Source organism: Elgaria multicarinata, chromosome 17, assembly GCF_023053635.1.
Source record: "Elgaria multicarinata webbii isolate HBS135686 ecotype San Diego chromosome 17, rElgMul1.1.pri, whole genome shotgun sequence".
NCBI classification, from domain to species: Eukaryota; Metazoa; Chordata; class Lepidosauria; order Squamata; family Anguidae; genus Elgaria; species Elgaria multicarinata.
In genome coordinates, this window is record NC_086187.1 from 3357131 (window position 1) to 3377226 (window position 20096).

The following is a 20096-nucleotide window of genomic DNA, read 5'->3' on the forward strand; positions in this document are numbered from 1 at the left end:
CTTCGGAGGGAGGGAGGACGCAAAGGAAACGGCCGCTCCACACACACACACAGAGCCTAGCTCAGGACGAGGCGCGAGCCAGACGCCGGACTGCGCATGCGTCACAGTGCGCCACCTTCGGCCTCACGTGACCCTGCGCATTATGACAAAGGAAGAAAAGCCGCTCTTCCGGCTGCTCTGCCTCCTCCCTCCGTCAAAAAACAAGAGCGTGCCACATGATCTCCCGGCGGCCCTCCCTCTTAAAGGCGCAAGCCACCCGCACGTGCGCGCCTTCTCTACGGGCGGCGCCTCCCTGCGCGGGTCGGCAAAAGGCCGCAGGCGTGGGAGGGGCCCTTGCTCGTTTGCTCTGGCCTGGATCCGACGCGGCCCGGTGGGTCGCCCAGCCCAGCCCGCCTGCCTCCGAGCGGGCGAGGAAGGCGCACGGCGGCCCCGGGGCTCCCGCGTGCCCAGAGCCGCCCCCTGGCCCTGGAGCGACCCGCCTCGACGGGCTTTGCCCACGCGCCTTTGCACGGGCAGGGGCCAGCCCAGGCGCAGTGGCTGCCGCTGGGTGCCGCTGAGTCCCGCAGGCAGCGGAGGCGCCCACTGAGGTTCTCCTCCAAACAATCTCGAAGGAAACACTCCCGTCAGGAATGCGCACGCTGACCCAGGCCCCGCCCCCCTAGCCCCGGGGAAGCTGACTTGCGGGGGGGGGGCGTCCTGTGTCGCCCCCCGCCCCGCCTGGCCATGAAGCTGGAAAGCCCCGCCCTTCTCTGGCCCCCAAGGGAGGCTCTTGGTTGCCCCTGGGAGGGAGAGCGCGAGAGAGGTCCTGTATGGGCCCCGGGACCGCAGGGCTGCTGGTGAACCCCCCCCCCCACCAAGCTTGGAGGCAGCCGGAGCTCCGACCCCGGAGACCCGCTGGCTGCCGCTTCTCGGTTGGAAGCTCAACCTCGGGTCGGGCGGGTCGGGGGCGAGAGGCCAGAGCGGCCGGGATACGCGTTGCCCCGAGCCCCTTCCAGCCTCCTTCCTTCCCTTCCGAAGCGCCCTCGCTAGACGGGCGAAACAGCCCGTCTAGCGAAATCTGCGACAGGAGAGCGCCTCTGCCGCTCTTTCAGTTTGACGCCTCCTGAGTTCCTACCGATTGCACCCTATAGCCTAAATTTGTTTAATCACTTAAGTGCCATGACATTTTAGGTTCTTGACCTGGATGAAAAATTCGGATTTAAGATTTTAGACCTGATGTAATGTTTTTATAACTGATGCAGCTAGAGTTAACCCCTTAAACTCCAGAAACATTTTTATTTAGACCACTTAATTTTCACTTTTATACTGTTTTTTTTTCACTTTAGTGTTTTCATTTACCTATATAGGTGTGTCAAGATTAACTCTTCACATGCCAAGAGGAATATAGAAACACTTTAGCCTTTTATATTCATGGAGGGTGACGAGGAGGAGTCATATTATCCAAACAACAATGCTAGAAGCTCAATTTGCTATTTTGCTTGCTACACTTGTAATGCCAAGTTTTGTCAATTTATTTATTTATTCATTTATTAAACTTATATACCGCTCCCATAGCCAGGGCTCTCTGGGCGGTTTACAGAAATTCTAAAATTGAGGTAAAAACAAGTGTACAAAATTTAAAACTAAAACACAGAACATACACACATAAAGCATTAAAAACCGTTTTAAAAAAACTAAACATATGGGTGATTAAGATGTGCCGCCATATGCCTGGGCAAAGAGGAAAGTCTTAACCTGGCGCCGGAAAGACAGCAGCGTTGGCGCCAGGCGAGCCTCGTCAGGGAGATCATTCCACAGTCTGGGGGGCCACCACTGAAAAGGCCCTATCAATTGCAGTCCTTTTAGTTAATCTTAAATGTATGGTACATTCTTTTTCACTGCTAATAATGTAATCACAAAGAAACTCAAATCATGTACCACCATGCTAATTTTCTGTTTTAGGGGGAATTTTCTTAAACAAACCTTTAATGTGTTTCAATTTACTTTAGAGTCTGTGCTGATGTTTGCCTGTTTGGCCTTAGTTTGGTTACCTTCCGGTTTGTATTGAATCCAGGTGGTATAGCTTCTGAAGCTAAACCAGACCAAATTAACAAGGGCAACTCCCATATTTGAAGTAATTTACTCTGATGCTTGCTGGCTTCAACTCCCTTAATCATAAGGCTTCATCCTCTCGCCTTGTACCAGCCACATCATATATAGATCCCAATATCAACCAGTTGCCACTAGTGGAGATCGATGGGTAGGAAGTGTATGAAATAACTCAGATGTGGAATCGGGCCCAGGCAGGCATTGGGAATGCTTACAATACCTCATGGATTGGAAGGGCTCTTGGCCTGAGCCCGGATCTCTGGAGACTGCTGCTGATGTTTGTGCTCCTGCCTTGGTGTGGCACTTCTGGCATCATCCTCACAAGCCAGGTCAAGTGGTGAGGCATCATGGAGGACAGATTATGTTGGAACTCCCTGGACAGGGTGATAGGTTAGTTCTTTCTGTGCACACGGCATGTGGCCATTGTCCTTGGCGTAGTTTCTCTATGAGCTGAGGGGGCGCGTCTGCCATTTCCCCACCATTCCCGGGTGTCTGCCAGTGTAGAGGCAACCTATCTTTGGCCCTGATGAAATGTGAGTCTGGGGTTGGTTTGCCCAGCTGCAGTGGATGATGCTGTGAAATCCTGCTTTCTTCAGCTCAAGCCATCACTAAAGGCATAGGAGTACATGAGACCTATTTGATTTCCAATCCCCCTCTCCCCAATCAGTTGGCAATTTTCCATGGCTGATTCAAATAAATACGGTCTCATTGTGCGCGCGCACACACAGCCACCTTTTAGTTCTGACTGGTTTTTTTAATGTTGAACTTAATGCAAGGATTTATTCCCATTGAATTGAGCTGCCATCTTACACTCAGTGGGCCAGTTTACACAATCAAATAAGCCACCGTGGCTTGTTTAAATCGGTGGTGTATGTTGGGTGCTATTAGTTTAATAACCTGCCCAGGTGCAGCTTGTCATGTCTGAACCCAGGTGACATGGCTTGTTTGAGGGGAAAACAACCCTTAAATAACCCAACAACAGACCATGGCTAATTAGAGGGTTGTTTCCTCCTCAAACTAGCTATGCCATCTGGGTTTGGGCAACATGACAAGCCATGCCTGGCAGATAATTGGCTATTAGTGTAGCACACCTCACCGATTTAAACAAGCCACCATGATGTGTTTTGACTGTGGACTGGATCAGTGTGTACATTCTCTGGCGGCCCCCTCATGGCTCAGCTTTTCCATTGCACTCCCAAATCTCACGTTAAGTCAGATAATTGGAAACAATCTTATAATGAGGAGAGGAAGCAAGCATTTCATGGCCAAACAGAGGAGGAAATACCTAAATCAAGAGAGAGAGAAAGTGTGTTCATTTTTAAGAAAACACATTTTTATATATTACACATTTTGAAAAAATGTATGAAATGACATAGATGCTGGAGGTAGGGACGTGCTAACCCCTCTGAAATTTGCTGCCTGAAGACCCCATGGCTGCTTCTTACTTCAGGGTAATGCTGGTACCATCGGGGGCCAAACTAGACATTAATTTTATGGTGTGGCTAGCCAGAATGTCTGGAACTTTTGTTGGGATCACAGCTGAGGAGGGAAGGGTTAAACTTCTCTGCATGATGTCATCTCAAGTCACAATGAAAATTGCCAGATCCTACACCTAGAACTAAAGATGTTAAAATCTCAGACATAACAACAACAATAATACATTTATTTGTTGCCAGCTTCTCCTTCTGGATTGAGGCAGGGTACAACATAAATGCAAATGCCATAAAATACATTTAATTAAAACATTTAAAACTAATACATTATTAAAAGCAGCACATTATAAAAAGGCATCTTAAAATTCAACATGGTTGCTAATTACATAGAATCATAGAATAGTACAGTTGGAAGGGGCCTATAAGGCCATCAAGTCCAACCCCCTGCTCAATGCAGGAATCTGCCCTAAAGCATCCCTGACAGATGGTTGTCCAGCTGCCTCTTGAATGCTTCCAGTGTGGGAGAGCCCACGACCTCCCTAGATAATGGCTTCTATTGTCGTACTGCTCTAACAGTCAGGAAGTTTTTCCTGATGTCCAGCCAGAATCTGGCTTCCTGTAACATGAGCCCATTATTCCGTGTCCTATACGCTGGGATGATTGAGAAGAGATCCTGGTCCTCCTTTGTATGACAACCTTTCAAGTATTTGAAGAGTGCTATCTCCTCTTCTCCAGGCTAAACACGCCCAGTTCTTTCAGTCTCTCTTCATAGGGCTTTGTTTCCAGACCCCTGATCATCCCCGTTGCCCTCCTCTGAACATGCTCCAGCTTATCTGCATCTTTTTTTGAGGTGTGGAGCCCAGAGCTGGAGACAAGACTCAAGACGAAGCCTAAACAGTGCCGAACAGAAGGGAACCAGAACCTTGCGTGATTTGGAATCTATACTTTTATTAATGCATCCCAAAATAGTATTTTGTTTTTTTGCAGCCACATCACACTGTTGTCTCATATTCAGCTTGTGATCTACAACAATTTCAAGATCCTTCATGCTTGTAGTGCTGCTGAGCCAAGTGCCCCCCATCTTGTAACTGTGCATTTTGTTTGTCTTCCAGGGTATTAGCTATGCCACCCAATTTTGTGTCATCTGCAAATTTGATAAGCGTTCCCTGCACCTCCTCATCCCGGCTTGCATTGGCTGCCTGTACATTTCCGAGCCCAATTCAAGGTGCTGGTTTTAACCTATAAAGCCTTACATCTTGGGACCACAATAGCTGATGAAACACCTCTCCCGACGTGAACCTACCCATACACTATGCTCAACATCTAAGGTCCTCCTCTGGCTGCCTACTCCGAGGGAAGCTCAGAGGACGGCAACAAGGGAGAGGGCCTTTTCAGTGGTGGCCCCCCGACTGTGGAACAATCTTCCTGATGAGGCTAGCCTGGCACCTACATTGTTGTCTTTCGCCACTAGGTCAAGACTTTTCTCTTCTCCCAGGCATTTAGCAATATGTAATTAGCCTGGGTCTGTTTTTTTAGGCTAACAGTTTTTTAAAAGTTGTTACAGTTGTTTTTAAATGTATGTGGTTTTTAATTTTTTAATATTGTTTTTAAGTGTTTTTATCTTATGTAAACCACCAAGAGAGCTTCGGCTATGGGGCAGTATGCAGATGATGATGATGATGATGATGATGATGATAATAATAATAATAATCTGACCTTTAGTGAATGTTTTCCTACATTTCTGCTACTGAATTCCTTCCGTGGCTTCTAAGGGACATATTCTGGGTTGATGGGTCTGCAGGACCATGAGGATGGAAAGGTGTTGAGTGAAGCACAGTCTTCATACTGGTCAACCAGAGGTGTCTTGTCAAGGGCCAGAACTCAGGGGGTTGTGGTTGAGAAGACAGGCAGAAGAGGATTCCAAGTCAGCAAAGCAATGGGGGACACAGGAGCAAAAGCAGAAACTGGGTGGGTGCCAGAGAGGCTTCTTCTAGTGCCGTCCATGCAATACAATTTAGCTGTAAGCTATAACCAGGATTGCAATTGACTTTCCACACTACCAGGGATATTGTGGTATTTCTCTGTGTGCATCCCAGTATATTCCATCCACGCTAGGGGGTGTGACATATGTGAACAACTTTTTTTTTTTAACTGAGCTTTAATTCTTTAATTTGCACTCAGGAGCTTATTTATTGGAGCGTGATTCTATATTTACTTTCATGACTTCTTTAAAGTTACAAAATGTTACAAAGGGTTTAAGGGCAAATCTGCTGATAAAGAGGAAAATTAGCATGAATAGTGGCTGTTTTTTTTAAAAAAAATCAATTGTAATTAGCATCATAGTGCTATAATACACTTTCATTTAAGTGCTACAATGAAAACATTTTTATATTTTAAAATATGTAACGAAAAGCACATTTAGCACCAATTAAATGATTATATATAAATTCCTGTTATAAACTGAAGGTGTGCCCAGCAGTAATAAGTTCACCTGCTGATATGTTACTGCACACAGCAAAACCCTCCATCTCTAGGAAAAGATGGAAGAGTAGCACTAAGGACCCACCACACTTGAGGTAATTGCTCTACTCTTTTACTTTCCTCTTCTCCTTCACCTCCTTCTTCCTATTAGATTTTCTGTGTCCTGAGAAAAGAAGGAAGAACTGAGGGAAAACACAGGACAACCAGGAAGGGATGACAGTCTCATGCAGATGCCCCATAAAAAGCGCATGAATGAAGTGTGGCAATTCCAAACTAAATGTCTAGTGTGGAAGCACCGTTTGAATGGAGCAGGAGGTGAATAAAGGGTCAGAAATGTACCTGGGTGTGGGAACAGTGGAGAAGGCATGCGTACCCAGAGGCTGCATGTACAAATAGGACATTATCCAGGGCAGAAAGGTGAGCCACTTTTGCAAAGTGATACAGAACACGGCCAGGTCTTTAGTGGCTCCTTCCCTCTCCCAGGAGGACCTTAATTCTGTGCATCCTATGTTCAGGTGCACTGTTGAATTAACATGTTCTGTCTTGTTGGAAGTCACATGGCTGGCCCCATGTCGGTGGGCTCCGTTGCTGGGCCTTGGGTCAACTTCAGAGTGTGAGCAATAAGGGCTTGGCAGGGGAAGGGAGACTGGGGATGTATATCTGGCTCTGACAGAATAAAATAATAATAATAATAATAATAATAATAATAATAATAATAATAATAATTTCTTACCTGCCTCTCCCTTTGGATCGAGGTGGGGAACAACATTAGTACAGGAATCAACACATCTTAAAAAACTCTTGATTTTACATTGATCTGTGTAGGCTTGCTGGAAATGGCTAGTCTTCAAAGCTGCCTTAAAATCACAGAGAGAGTTAATTTTACGAATCTCCTCCAGCAGGCCGTTCCATAATCCGGGGGCGACAGAAGAAAACGTCCTCTGGGAAACTGATGTCAGCCTAGTTTTGGCTGACTGAAGTAAGTTCTCCCCAGAGGACCTGAGTGTGCGGGGTGGACTGTATGGGAGAAGGCGATCCCACAGGTAACCTCAACCCAAGCCATTTAGGGCTTTAAAGGTAATGACCAACACTTTGTACTTTGCCCGGAAACTAATTGGCAGCCAGTGGAGTGATTTTAATATTGGGGTAATATGCTCACCCCTAGATGTACCAGTGACCAACCTGGCTGCCATATTTTGAACTAGTTGAAGTTTCCGAACTAGGTACAATGGTAGCCCTATGTAGAGCGCATTGAAGAAGTCAAGCCTTGAGGTTACCAGCACGTGCACTACTGTCTTTTGGTCTTTCAACTCCAGAAAAGGTCGAAGCTGGTGCAACAGCAGAAGCTGATAGTAGGCACACCTGGCCATCACATCTATCTGGGCTGTCTTTTGGAGCGACAGATCCAGTAGCACCCCCAAACTGCGAACACAGTCTTTCAGGGTGAGCGTAGCCCCATCCAGAACTGGTTGACACACCTCCAAACCTAGGTCAGAGCCCTTGACAGCAAGCACTTCTGTTTTGTCTGGATTCAGCTTCAGTTTGTTTTTCCTCATTCCTTTCAGCCTAGTGGAATGCATCAGGTTCAGACAGCTGATGGTTCCACATCAGGAGGTGTCAACTTGTGTCTGGCACTATCTACCACCTGCCTGCTTGCTCTGCCAGGGCCATCCGCTGCCTCTGCCTCCTATGCTGCAGTAGGGGCAACCTGAACTCATCACATCACCTGGCAGAGCCTAATTTGAATGTCTGCAGCTGCCCCCCACCATTTCATCTTAAGACCCTGATCCCGAAGGCCTCATGACAGCAAGTCAGCTTCCGCCCTTCTATTGCTCACCTGCTTTTGAAGATATTTTGAAAGCTTGCACATTTTTAGTGGCCTTTGAGAGGGCCTAATAACAGTGTTGCCTAGTATCAATTTTGTAGAATGTCTAGATACCCTGAACAACTGTATCAGAACAACAGATGGCTACATGCTACTTCCAGGACTCGATGCAGAATGCTGCTGGATACCGTTGCTGAGGAGCATGAGCGTGTGGCAGGTGTGTGGTGCCTGTGGCTATTGCACTCGCACCCTGCTCGTGGGCTTCCCATTGGGGCATCCATTGGGACTTTGGCTCATCCAAAACGCCTTCGTCCTGTGTTCTGATTCCTACACACAAACCATTTTGGTTTGGCTCTGAGTGTTTGAGCTGTAGGAATATGTTCCTGCTTCTCATTTTTCAAAGATGGTCCTGCTGTCCCATAGAAAAGCATAATCACATTTGATCTGTATTTTGTGAAATGCAAATTCCGGTTTCTGTGGGAAAGGCTGCACTACATTTCCGCAACTGGCCAGCAGTGGGCACTGGATGTCAAAGCAAAATGTTGCAACCTCGAGTACAGGCGTATACAAAACATTCGCTGTGGCTTGTCTAACAGCAGCACCTTTCTCTGGTCCTGCCACTCTTCTCCTTCTGAGCCTGTCCACTGCTGAAAAGGCAGAGAGCACAGAGACGAAAACTGCCTCCAGGGTCATCCCATGAAGCTGATTGCTGGGAGATACAGGACAGATAAAAGGAAGCCCTTCTTCATACAGTTAAACTATGGAATTTGCTACCACAAGATGCGAATTTGAAGAGGAGAAGGAGGCGGCCGAAGCTATCAATGGCTTCCAGCCCTGACGGCTAAAGGCTACCCCTATTATGCCTATGTACACTAGTTGCTGGGGCAGGAGGGTGCTGTTTATTTTTATTTATTTATTGCATTTTTATACCGCCCAATAGCCGAAGCTCTCTGGGCGGTTCACAAAAATTAAAACCATCATAAAACAACCAACAAGTTAAAAACACAAATACAAAATACAATATAAAAAGCACAACCAGGATAAAACCACGCAGCAAAATTGATATAAGGTTAAAATACAGAGTTAAAACAGTATAATTTAAATTTGAGTTAAAATTAAGTGTTAAAATACTGAGTGAATAAAAAGGTCTTCAGCTGGCGACGAAAGCAGTACAGTGTAGGAGCCAAGCGGACCTCTCTGGGGAGCTCGTTCCACAACTGGGGTGCCACAGCGGAGAAAGCCCTCCTTCTAGTAGCCACCTGCCTCACTTCCTTTGGCAGGGGCTCACGGAGAAGGGCCCCTGTAGATGATCTTAAGGTCCGGGTAGGTATATACGGGAGGAGGCGTTCCTTCAGATAACCTGGCCCCAAACCGTTTAGGGCTTTAAATGTCAATACCAGCACTTTGAATCGGGCCCGGACCTGGACTGGCGGCCAATGAAGTTGTAAAAGGACTGGCGTAATGTGATCTCGCCAGCCAGTCCCTGTTAGTAAACGGGCTGCCCTGTTTTGTACCAGCTGAAGCTTCCGGACCGTTTTCAAAGGCAGCCCCACGTATAACGCATTGCAGTAATCCAAATGAGAGGTTATCAGAGCATGGATAACTGTAGCTAGGCTATCACTGTCCAGATAAGGGCGCAGTTGGTATATCAGCCTAAGCTGATAAAAGGTGCTCTTTGCCACTGAGTTCACCTGTGCCTCAAGTGACAGTTCTGGATCCAAGAGCACCCCCAAACTACGGACCCAATCCTTTAGGGGGAGTGCAACCCCGTCCAGGACAGGGCAAACATCACCTCGCCGGACAAATGAACCACCTGCTAACAGTACCTCCGTCTTGTCTGGATTGAGTCTCAGTTTGTTGGCCCTCATCCAGTCCATTACCGTGCCCAGGCACTGGTTCAGAACAGTCACTGCCTCACCTGGGTTTGATGAAAAGGAAAGGTAGAGCTGGGTATCATCCGCATATTGATGACACCTCAGTCCACATCTCCAGATAACCTCCCCCAGCGGCTTCATGTATATGTTAAACAGCATAGGGGATAAAATAGAGCCCTGTGGAACCCCATGGCTTAGGAGCCACGGCACAGAGCAATAATCCCCCAGCACCACCTTCTGGAATCGGCCATCCAAGTAGGAGCGGAGCCACTGCAACGCAGTACCTCCAACTCCCAGCTCAGACAACCTATCCAGAAGGATACCATGGTCGATGGTATCGAAGGCCGCTGAGAGGTCCAGGAGAACCAACAGGGTCGCACTCCCCCTGTCTCTCTCCCAACAGAGGTCATCCCACAGGGCGACCAAGGCAGTTTCCGTTCCAAAACCAGGCCTGAAACCCGATTGAAATGGATCTAGATAATCCGTTTCATTCAAGAGTGCCTGGAGTTGTCCTGCAATCACCCGCTCAAGCACCTTGCCCAGGAAAGGGATATTAGCCACCGGCCTGTAGTTGTTAACATCCTCCGGGTACAGGTTAGGCTTCTTCAGGAGTGGTCTAATTACCGCCTCTTTTAAAGAGGCCGGCACCACTCCCTCTCTCGAGGCGTTTACAACCTCCTGGACCCAGCCGGCGATCCCCTCCTTATTTGATGTAATGAGCCACGAGGGGCAAGGGTCAAGTACACAGGTGGTCGACCGGACTTGGCCAAGCACCTTGTCCACATCCTCGGGCCTCAATAACTGAAACTCATCCAATAAAACTGAGCCGGACGGCGCTCTGAACGCCTCTACTAGTGGTGCTGCATTAAGTGTGGTGTCCAATTCATGACGAATCTGAGCGACTTTATCTTCAAAGTGCCGTGCAAACTCGTCACAGCGTGCTACCAAGGGTTCAACTATCTCACGCCCTGGCCCAGAGTGTAACAGGCCACGAACCACCCGGAAAAGCTCCGCCGGAAGACACTGAAAAGACGCAATGCTGGTGGAAAAGAACTGCCTCTTTGCCACCCTCACTGCCACAGAGTAGGCTCGATAGTGAGCTCTAACCCGTGTTCGATCAAACTCAGCACGAGTTTTCCTCCACCTGTGTTCTAGCTGTCTCCCCTCTTGCTTCATTGCCCTCAGCTCAGGTGTATACCAAGGAGCTGACCGGGCTCTGCTCAGAGGGAGAGGACGCTTGGGCGCGATCGTGTCAACCGCCCGAGTCATCTCTGCATTCCACAGAGCGACCTGGGCTTCGACAGGAGCACCGGCCATATCAGCAGGAAAATCCCCCAGAGCCCTCTGGAATCCATCGGAGTCCATTAGCCTCCGGGGGCGGACCATTTTAATAGGCCCCCCACCCTTGCAGAGGGGACAGGCCGCCGAGAGTCTAAACCTCAGTAGGAAGTGATCTGACCATGACAAGGGGGTAGATGTTAGTTCCCCCACTTCCGGATCACCATCCTCCTGCCCAGTCAAGAAAACCAGATCAAGCGTGTGTCCCTTTGCATGTGTTGGGCCGATGACATGTTGAGACAGCCCCATGGTTGTCATGGCAGCCATGAAGTCCTGAGCCGCTCCGGATACAGCAGCCTCGGCATGGAAGTTGAGATCCCCCAGAACCACCATCTTGGGGGTCCTCAACACCAGGTCCGAGACAACCTCCGTCAGCTCAGGCAGGGAGACTGTTGGACAGCGGGGTGGACGGTACACCAGCAGAATCCCTAATCTGTCTCGAGTACCCAACACACAGTACAAACACTCCAGACCAGCACTCGACTGAACAGGAAGCCTAGAGAGGGAGATTGTATTCCTATAGACCACGGCAACCCCCCCTCCCCAGCCCTCAAGTCTGTGCTGGTGCTGCACCCAGGAGGGCAGAGCTGGGTGAGAGCAACCCCCCCCCCCAGTTCTCCCACCCAGGTCTCAGTGATGCATACCAGGTCAGCCCCCTCATCCACAATCAAATCATGGATGAGGGAGATTTTATTCTGGACTGACCTGGCATTCAGCAGCAGCAGCACCAGACCCGAGAGCAAGCTGATAAGGCCGCCAGGAACTATCCGGTTGGGGTAGGAACCAGAAGAGGGAATAGCTGTAAGGAATCTATCCCCTCTTCTCCTCATCTGGCCTGTTCCTCCCCTAGCACCATACCTCCCCCTACCCATGACCACAGTTATGTGGGCATCCCCGTATCCCCCAGAGCTCCCCAGGCACATATTAAAAAGTAATTAAAATGTATTTTACAATTTGCTGCTGGTTGGAGATCTGTTGGAGATCTGTTGCACTCCTATCCTGGTTGAGGGTTTCCCGTGGGCAGCTGGTTGGCCGCTGTGCAAACAGAATGCTGGACTAGATGGACCCTTGCTCTGACCCACTATCAGGCTCTTCTTATGTTCTTAGGTAGACAGAGGCCAAGCCATCATTCAGCTTCTCCAGGGGGCAATGGTAGTCGATGGCACTGAGCACCCACAAGCAGGAGAGGTCAAGATCCTGGAATTTATCTTGGGGGACCCTGCCCCTGGTGGCCCTGGTTCAGGGATCTTGGTTGTCAGGTGCAGGCCTGGTTTTGAGGCCTGGAGTCACTTGAACTGGTTGGTTTTTCCCCTCCATGGTTGGTTCCAGATAAGGGTTTATTGTGGAATTGCCATGACTTGGTCAGTCACATTTTTTAGGGGGAGGCGGGTTCCCTATAACAGCCATTCATTATTCTATACCACCCCATACTCAAAGCTCTCTGGGCAGTTCACAAAAATTAAAAGCCATTAAATACATTACACAACCTACAAAAAAGTATTTGTATAAAAACATATAGACAGATAATACATGTGCAGACAACATATATCTAAAAACAATGTCATGCATTTGTAACCCTTTGTATGTGTCAGAGTGTCTTTCCCCCGCCCTCCCTCCCTCTGTGTTTGTGTGTGTGTGTACGTACATACTCTGGATGGAAGTTCACAGCTGGTGTTAGATGGAGTTAGACGACTCCTAAAAGGCCCAAGTGCGTAGTTCGGGAGTCCTTCTGGATTCTGCACTAACTGGGGGAGGCAGGCAGCTGTGGGGTTCAGCAGCGCGTTTTATCAGCTTGGGCTTGTATGCCTGTTGTGTCCCTTCTAGATAGGGCAGACCTAGTGATGTCCAGGCTGGATTATTGTAATGCGCTGTATGTGGAGCTGCCTTTGAAGATGGTCCATAAACCTCAGCTGGTGCAGAATGTGCAAACTAGATGTGCAACCCTCCTGCTGCATCCCCTCAAGTTCAGAGGGTGCTTTACGACACTTAAAATTACAATACATCATAGACCAATACTATCAAAGAGAATGCAACAGAGGCAGGTAGTGCAGATGAAAGATTAACAATGTTCAGAGCATCCTTTTGCTGGCAAGTCAAGGGCTACTGGAATCAACAAGTATTCATAATACAGTGGAAGGCAGCCAGAAGGTGGAGCCTGAGCCTCATGGGACAAGGAGTTCCTCAGTATTGGGGCAGCCATGGAAAAGGCCCTTTATCTCCTCACTATCAACTGCCCCTCCTTCTAGAAGGGACCTGGAGAAGGGCCTTTACCAGAATGCAGGGAGTTCGCAGATTGGGATGGATGGAGGTTTCCTGGACTTGGGTATCCTGGACTCAGACTATTTAGGGCTATGAAAAGTAATCACCAGCACTTTGTATTCTGCTTAACAACAAGCTGGCAACCAGTACTGGCATTGCTGGATAGGTAAGACCTGCTCCTGTGGGTGGTCACCCACTTGCATCTTTGCAGCCATATTCTGGAACAACTGAAGTGACCAAAGACTCTTCAAAGATAGCCACATGTACAGCGCATTGCAACAAGCCATCTGTCATGTAACTAAGGTACATGTTACTATCGCTAGGTCTTCCTTAGGAATAGGCACAACCTGTGTTGGGAAATGGCAAAGCTGTTTGCCACCACTACCTGGTTGTCCAGGTGCAAGGCCAAACACCCCTCAACCAGGAACCTGGTTCTTCAAGGGCATACCACCCCATCCAAACCACCTTGGATCCCTATTCCAGAGCCTCCCTCCCGCCCAGGAGCACATTGAGATCAAGTCTCAGTTTATTAGCTCTTTGCTGCCTTCAGGCACCAATCTTAGCAGCTTCCTTGGCACAGACAAAAAGGAGGAACAGAGCTGTATCTCCCACCAGTTCCATGTACGTGTTAAACAACATGGGGGAACAGAATTGAGCCTTGAGGGACATCATATGCTAATGGACAAGGCAATGAACAGGAATCTCCCAACATCACTTTTTGGCACCCAATTTCAGAGAAAGGACCAGAACTATTGCAAAATGCGATGTCCTAAAGCCATCCTGGCCAGGCAGTCCAGGAAGAGATCATGGTTGATAGTACTGAATGCCACTGAGAGGTCCAGCAGAACCAACTGGGATGTATCCCCCCCACACATCTAGTTCCCAGTATAGATTGTCTATCAGGTGACCAAGGTTGTCTGCAACCCAAAGCTGTTGTGAAAGTGGGCAGAAATGTGTCTGGAGCGGGTTGGGGGGGGGGAACTCATTGCACTCCAAATGATTTCCTGTACAACTGCCAGGGCTGCTCACTGTGGGTTCTGCTGGCTAAGGGCTGATGGAAGTTGTCAGCCAAAATATCTGGAGGGCCACAAATTGTCCACCCTTGACCAGGAGATGATCTGTTTCATCCAAGAACCTGCTGGAACTGAGATGCTGCCATGTGGTCAAGTACCTGGCTGAAGAATGGCTGAAGAATGGAAGAAAGCTCAACTTGTCTACAGAAAGTCTGCAGGGCGGAGGCTGTTGGGAGACCCTCCAGAAGGGGATTCCATGGGCTGCTTTAGAACAGAAAATGTCATTTCTGCACAACAAGGAATCTAGAGCATGGCCTCATCAGAAAACCTTGAGTGCTGCGGGGGTGGGGTGGGGTGGGGTGGGCAGAGGAGGACTCACGTGGCAGGTGATTTTCCTGGAGGACCTGAACTGTTTAGGGCTTTAAATGTAAGAAGCACCACTTTAAACTGGGCCTGGAAACCAAGGGGCAGACAGCACAGCTACTTCCAAACAGGTGATCTATGAGGGCATTGATTCACACCTATTCACAGGTGGGCTGCTGCATTCTGCACCAGCAGACATTTCTGAACATCTTCAAAAGTAGCCCCAGGTAGAGCACATTGCATTACCTAATCTAAAAGTCACCAAAGCATGAATGACCAATAGTCTCTCTGGGCATCACCACACCAGGCAGAAATCCCGCAGCCTTACTGGGGCTTTTTTTTTTTGCTTCCCATTTCTTTTCAGGGACTATGATGGGTCTCTTTAGATGACAGACACTAGATTTGAATTGAAAACTTCCTTTCTTGGAAATGCTGTATATGTTCAATGAAATAGCGCAATCTAGTTGCTGTATTATAGTGCAAATGTGGGCATTACACACTGTCAATACGTCGCTACTAAATTTTATTTCAGATTATTTCTGATCTTTTTAAAAGTGAGATTAAGCTAAAAAAGTGCAGGAGACCCTCTGGACGTTGACAATGTCATGTAAAGGACCTGCAAGCTCCTGTGAGTGACCAACCACAAGTGTGTAAACAAAGCCTCGTGTAGAAATGCTCTCTCATGAGTCTTCAAATGGCTGTTATCTGAGACTTCCAATGTTTGACTTGCCTTTGCTTTTTTTATTAGTTATTTATATATAGTACTTGTATACTGCTTTTTAGGACAGGCCTCTCAAAGCAATGAACATAATATTTGAAAAGCGACCCTCAATCTATAAAAGTACAATGCCATAAAAATAGGATAGCAGACAGAAAGGGACGTCAAAACCTGAAAAAATGGAATCTGAACACGGCAGTAGAAGAGTGGATCAGGTCAGGGCCTCTCACCCCGAGAGAGTCGTCCTGTGGCGTCAGGTGAGCAGTATGACATTGGCCAAAAGGCTGGGCAAGAAGCAGCATTTTTCTCGTGACTCGCCTGTGGATTGAAGGCTGGCTCTTACATTTATTTATTTATTTTATTTATTTAGAATATTTATATACCGCTCCTCATTGATAAAATTTCGGAGCGGTGTACAAGGTAAAATGAAAATAAAAACAGAATAAAACAGTTAAAACAAAATTTAAAAAGAAGCAAAAACAACAACAACAACACAGAAATCCAAGGCTGCATGTTAAAGAAAGGCTTCTTGGAATAAAGATGTTTTCAGGAGGCGCCGAAAAGAGTACAAGGTTGGCGCCTGCCTGACCTCCAGAGGCAGGGAATTCCACAGGAGGGGCGCCACCATGCTGAAGGCTCTTCCCCTGGTGGATTCCAATCGGAGGATGGATCTAGGTGGAACCACCAGGAGCAGGCCCTCGGATGACCTCAGTGACCGGGCAGGTTGGTAAGGGAGAAGGCGCTCTCTCAGGTATCCTGGTCCCAAGTTGTTTAGGGCTTTGTACGCAAGTACAAGAACCTTAAACCTGGCCCGGTAGCGAATAGGCAGCCAGTGCAGTTCCCTCAGCAGAGGAGTTCCATGCTGGAAAGGGGCAGCTCCAGACAACAGCCGAGCTGCAGCATTCTGCACTAGCTCCAGCTTCCGGAGCAGCTTCAAGGGCAGCCCCACATAGAGCGCATTGCAGTAATCCAATCTTGAGGTTACCAACGCCTGTACCACCGTGGTCAAGCTATCCCTGTCCAGGAGAGGCCATAGTTGGCGAACCAACCGAAGATGGTAAAAGGCACTCCGAGCCGTGGCGGCTACTTGAGCCTCCAACGACAGAAACGGGTCTAAGAGTACCCCCAAACTACGAACCTGTTCTTTCAGAGGCAGAGCAACCCCATCCAGAACAGGCAATGAGCCTGTCTCCCGGACTCGGGAACCACTCACCCACAGGGCTTCCGTCTTGCCAGGATTTAGTCTCAGTTTATTGGCCCTCATCCAGCCCATTACTGAGTCTAGGCACTGGTCCAGGACTTGCACAGCCTCACCTGATTCAGTTGTCACAGGGAGATAGAGCTGTGTGTCATCAGCGTATTGATGGCATTTAGCTCCAAATCCCCTAATGACCGCTCCCAACGGCTTCATATAGATGTTAAATAACATTGGGGACAAGATGGTGCCCTGCGGCACTCCATAGCTCAATTGCCAGGAGGCCGAGGACTGGTCACCCAATGCTACTCTCTGAAAACGACCCCGTAGGTAGGACCGGAACCACTGTAAAACAGTGCCTCCGATGCCCATCCCACAGAGTCGATCCAGGAGGATACCATGGTCAATGGTATCAAAAGCCGCCGAGAGATCGAGCAGGATTAACAGGGTTGCATTCCCCCTGTCCCTCTCTCGATAAAGGTCATCCATCAGGGCGACCAAGGCTGATTCCGTCCCCTAACCAGAACAGAACCCAGAATGGAATGGATCTAGATAATCAGTATCCTGCAAGAGTGCCTGCAGTTGCTCCGCCACAACCCTCTCAAGTACCTTCCCTAAAAAAGGAGTGTTAGCAACTGGGTGGTAATTGCCTAATACCATCGGATCCAGTGTGGGCTTCTTCAGGAGTGGTCGCACTACTGCCTCCTTAAGGACAGCAGGGACCACCCCTTCCCAGAGGGAAGCATTTATCACCCCCTGGACCCACCCAGTCAGACCCCCTCGGCTTGCTTTTATAAGCCAGGAGGGACAGGGATCGAGAGGGCAAGTGGTCGGCCGCACTGCTGCAAGCACCTTGTCCACATCATCAGGCCACAATAACTGGAACTGATCCCACAAAATTGGGCAGATGGTGGCATCGGACACCTCAACTGGAGCTGCACTAAAAACAACATCAAGCTCGCTGTGGAGAGAAGCGATCTTGTCCTCAAAGTGTGATGCAAAAAGGTCACAGCAGGTCCTTGACGGAGCCAGGGCCCCATTTGCTGGGGAGGATGTTGGCAGCCCCCGGACCACCCGGAAGAGCTCCGCTGGATGGCTACTCGAGGACGCAATGGAGGCAGCAAAATAAGCCTTCTTTGCTGCCCGCACTGCCACGCAATAGGCACGATTATGCGCTCTACAGCGTGCTCGGTCATCTTCGCTTCGAGTCTTGCGCCATTTGCGCTCCAGCCGACGTCCAGCCTGTTTCATTGACCGCAACTCCTTAGTATACCAAGGAGCAGAGCGGGCTCTACAGGACCGGAGAGGACACTCAGGTGCGATCAAGTCGATGGCCCTCCGCATCTCACCATTCCACAGTGAGGCTGGGGCCTCAGCTGGATCACCAGCTCTCTCCACTGGAAAATCCCCAAGAGCATTCAGAAATCCATTGGATTCCATCAGTCTCCTGGGGCGGACCATCCGAATGGGTCCCTCACCCTTGCAGGAGGGTAGTAACACCGTGAGTTCAAATCTCACCAAGAAATGGTCTGACCATGACAATGGGGTTACTTGGACCCCCCCCCCCCAATCTTCAGATTACCCATCTCACAGCTTGGAGCAAAAACCAAATCAAGGGTATGCCCTGCTTTATGTGTTGGGCCAATGACAAACTGAGACAGCTCAATGGTTGTCATGGAGGCCATAAAGTCCCGAGCCGGAGCCCCAGAGACAGCCTCAGCATGAAAGTTGAAGTCGCCCAGAACCACCGTCCTGGGTTCCTCCAACACCACACTCGAGACTGCCTCCGCCAGCTCAGTCAGGGAGGATGCCGGGCAGCAGGGTGGGCGGTATACCAGCAGCATCCCCAATCTGTCTCTCTGGCCCAACACCAGATGCAAACCTTCAAGGCCTGCTCCAAGATGGAGTAGTTTCCTGGTGATAGAGATGGAAGTTCTATGAATCACGGCGACCCCCCCACCCCGTCCCTCCAATCTATGTTGGTGCTGCACTGAGTCAGATCAACCCCACCCAGCTCACCCACCCAAGTCTCAGTAATGCACGCCAGGTCAGCCCTCTCATCCAGGATTAAATCATGAATTAGAGAGGTCTTATTGCGGACCGACCTGGCATTAAAGAGCAGCACCACAAGGAAGGAGGGCTCAGTGGATGAGCTACCAGGTACATGAGAACTAGAGGAGGAGGGTAGAAGGGGAACAGTGTGAAGACACCTGAAACCCGTTCTACGCTGATGTTGCAACCCCTTCCTCCTGCCATATCTCCTTCTGCCCCAAATCACTGGAATAGTGGCTCCCCCTCCATGTGTCCCTGCATCACGGCTTCCCAAAAACATCTTTACCTACACTACCTATGCACTCACTTACCATTCAAACCCACACTCAGTCATACAAACAACACAATCACATTTCTCACTTGTGGTAATCAGCCACTGGTCACAGATGGACATCAGGCTACTACCAACTAAGCGATAAAGTGCTTTCCCCCACCCCCACAATCTCCCTCTCTTAGGAACTGCTAATTCTACTACTACCTGATGTGTGGCCACACTCCTCCCCCTCTCACACAGGGGAGCCTCCTGCTTCAAGTACCACAGCCTCTCACGTTGGGCAGATGAAGCAGCTATAATTGGTGAAGCCCCCAACCTCTGCCTCAGGGTGGGGAGGACACAAGAAGTAATTATATCATTTCCCATGAGATCCCTGCTCTCACTCAGGGAAACTCTTCTCACACAACTGAGGTAATGGTTCAAAGAAGCAGCGAGTTGACAGCCCAGGGGAAGAGAGAGAAATAGAGAATCACCCTCACCCTCATGGCATCCCGAAGGGGCAAACCAAAGGGGCGCACCCGCTTTGGTGTCGCCCCCTCGTGGCAGGGCAGTTCTTATGGTCTTCAAGCCTCAAGGTCTCAACAGGCTTGGAGACAGCACTCTTCTGCCAATTGGCTGGAGAGAACCTTGGCAGTTGGCTCCACTCAGCAATCAATGGAACTGGGAGGTGGGCGGGGCAGTGGCACAAGCAGCAGGCTGCTGTGGATGGTAGAGCAGTCCTCTCCCCCAGTTCTCTTCTCTCACCAGCTCTGAAGTCTTCTCAGCCTCGTCTTACATGGGGCCTCCCTGCTGTTGCCTTGCTCTGTCATAGAATCATAGAATCATAGAATAGCAGAGTTGGAAGGGGCGTACAAAGCCAACGAGTCCAACCCCCTGCTCAATGCAGGAATCCACCCTAAAGCATCCCTGACAGATGCTTGTCCAGCTGCCTCTTGAAGGCCTCTAGCATGGGAGAGCCCACCACCTCCCTAGGTAACTTCCTTGCCCTGTAGCTGCTGGGCTTCTCCTTCACGCTGCTTTCACTTCACTCCAGTCTTCTCTTTCCTCCTCTCTGGGCAAGGTGGTTCCTCCGTAGCTCCCCCCTCCCAAATCGCCCATTGAGTGAAGGAGCGTCCACTGGGAGAAGCACAACATGCTGAGAAGCACAACACGTCTCCCCTCAGGACATGGTCAGAAACTTTTT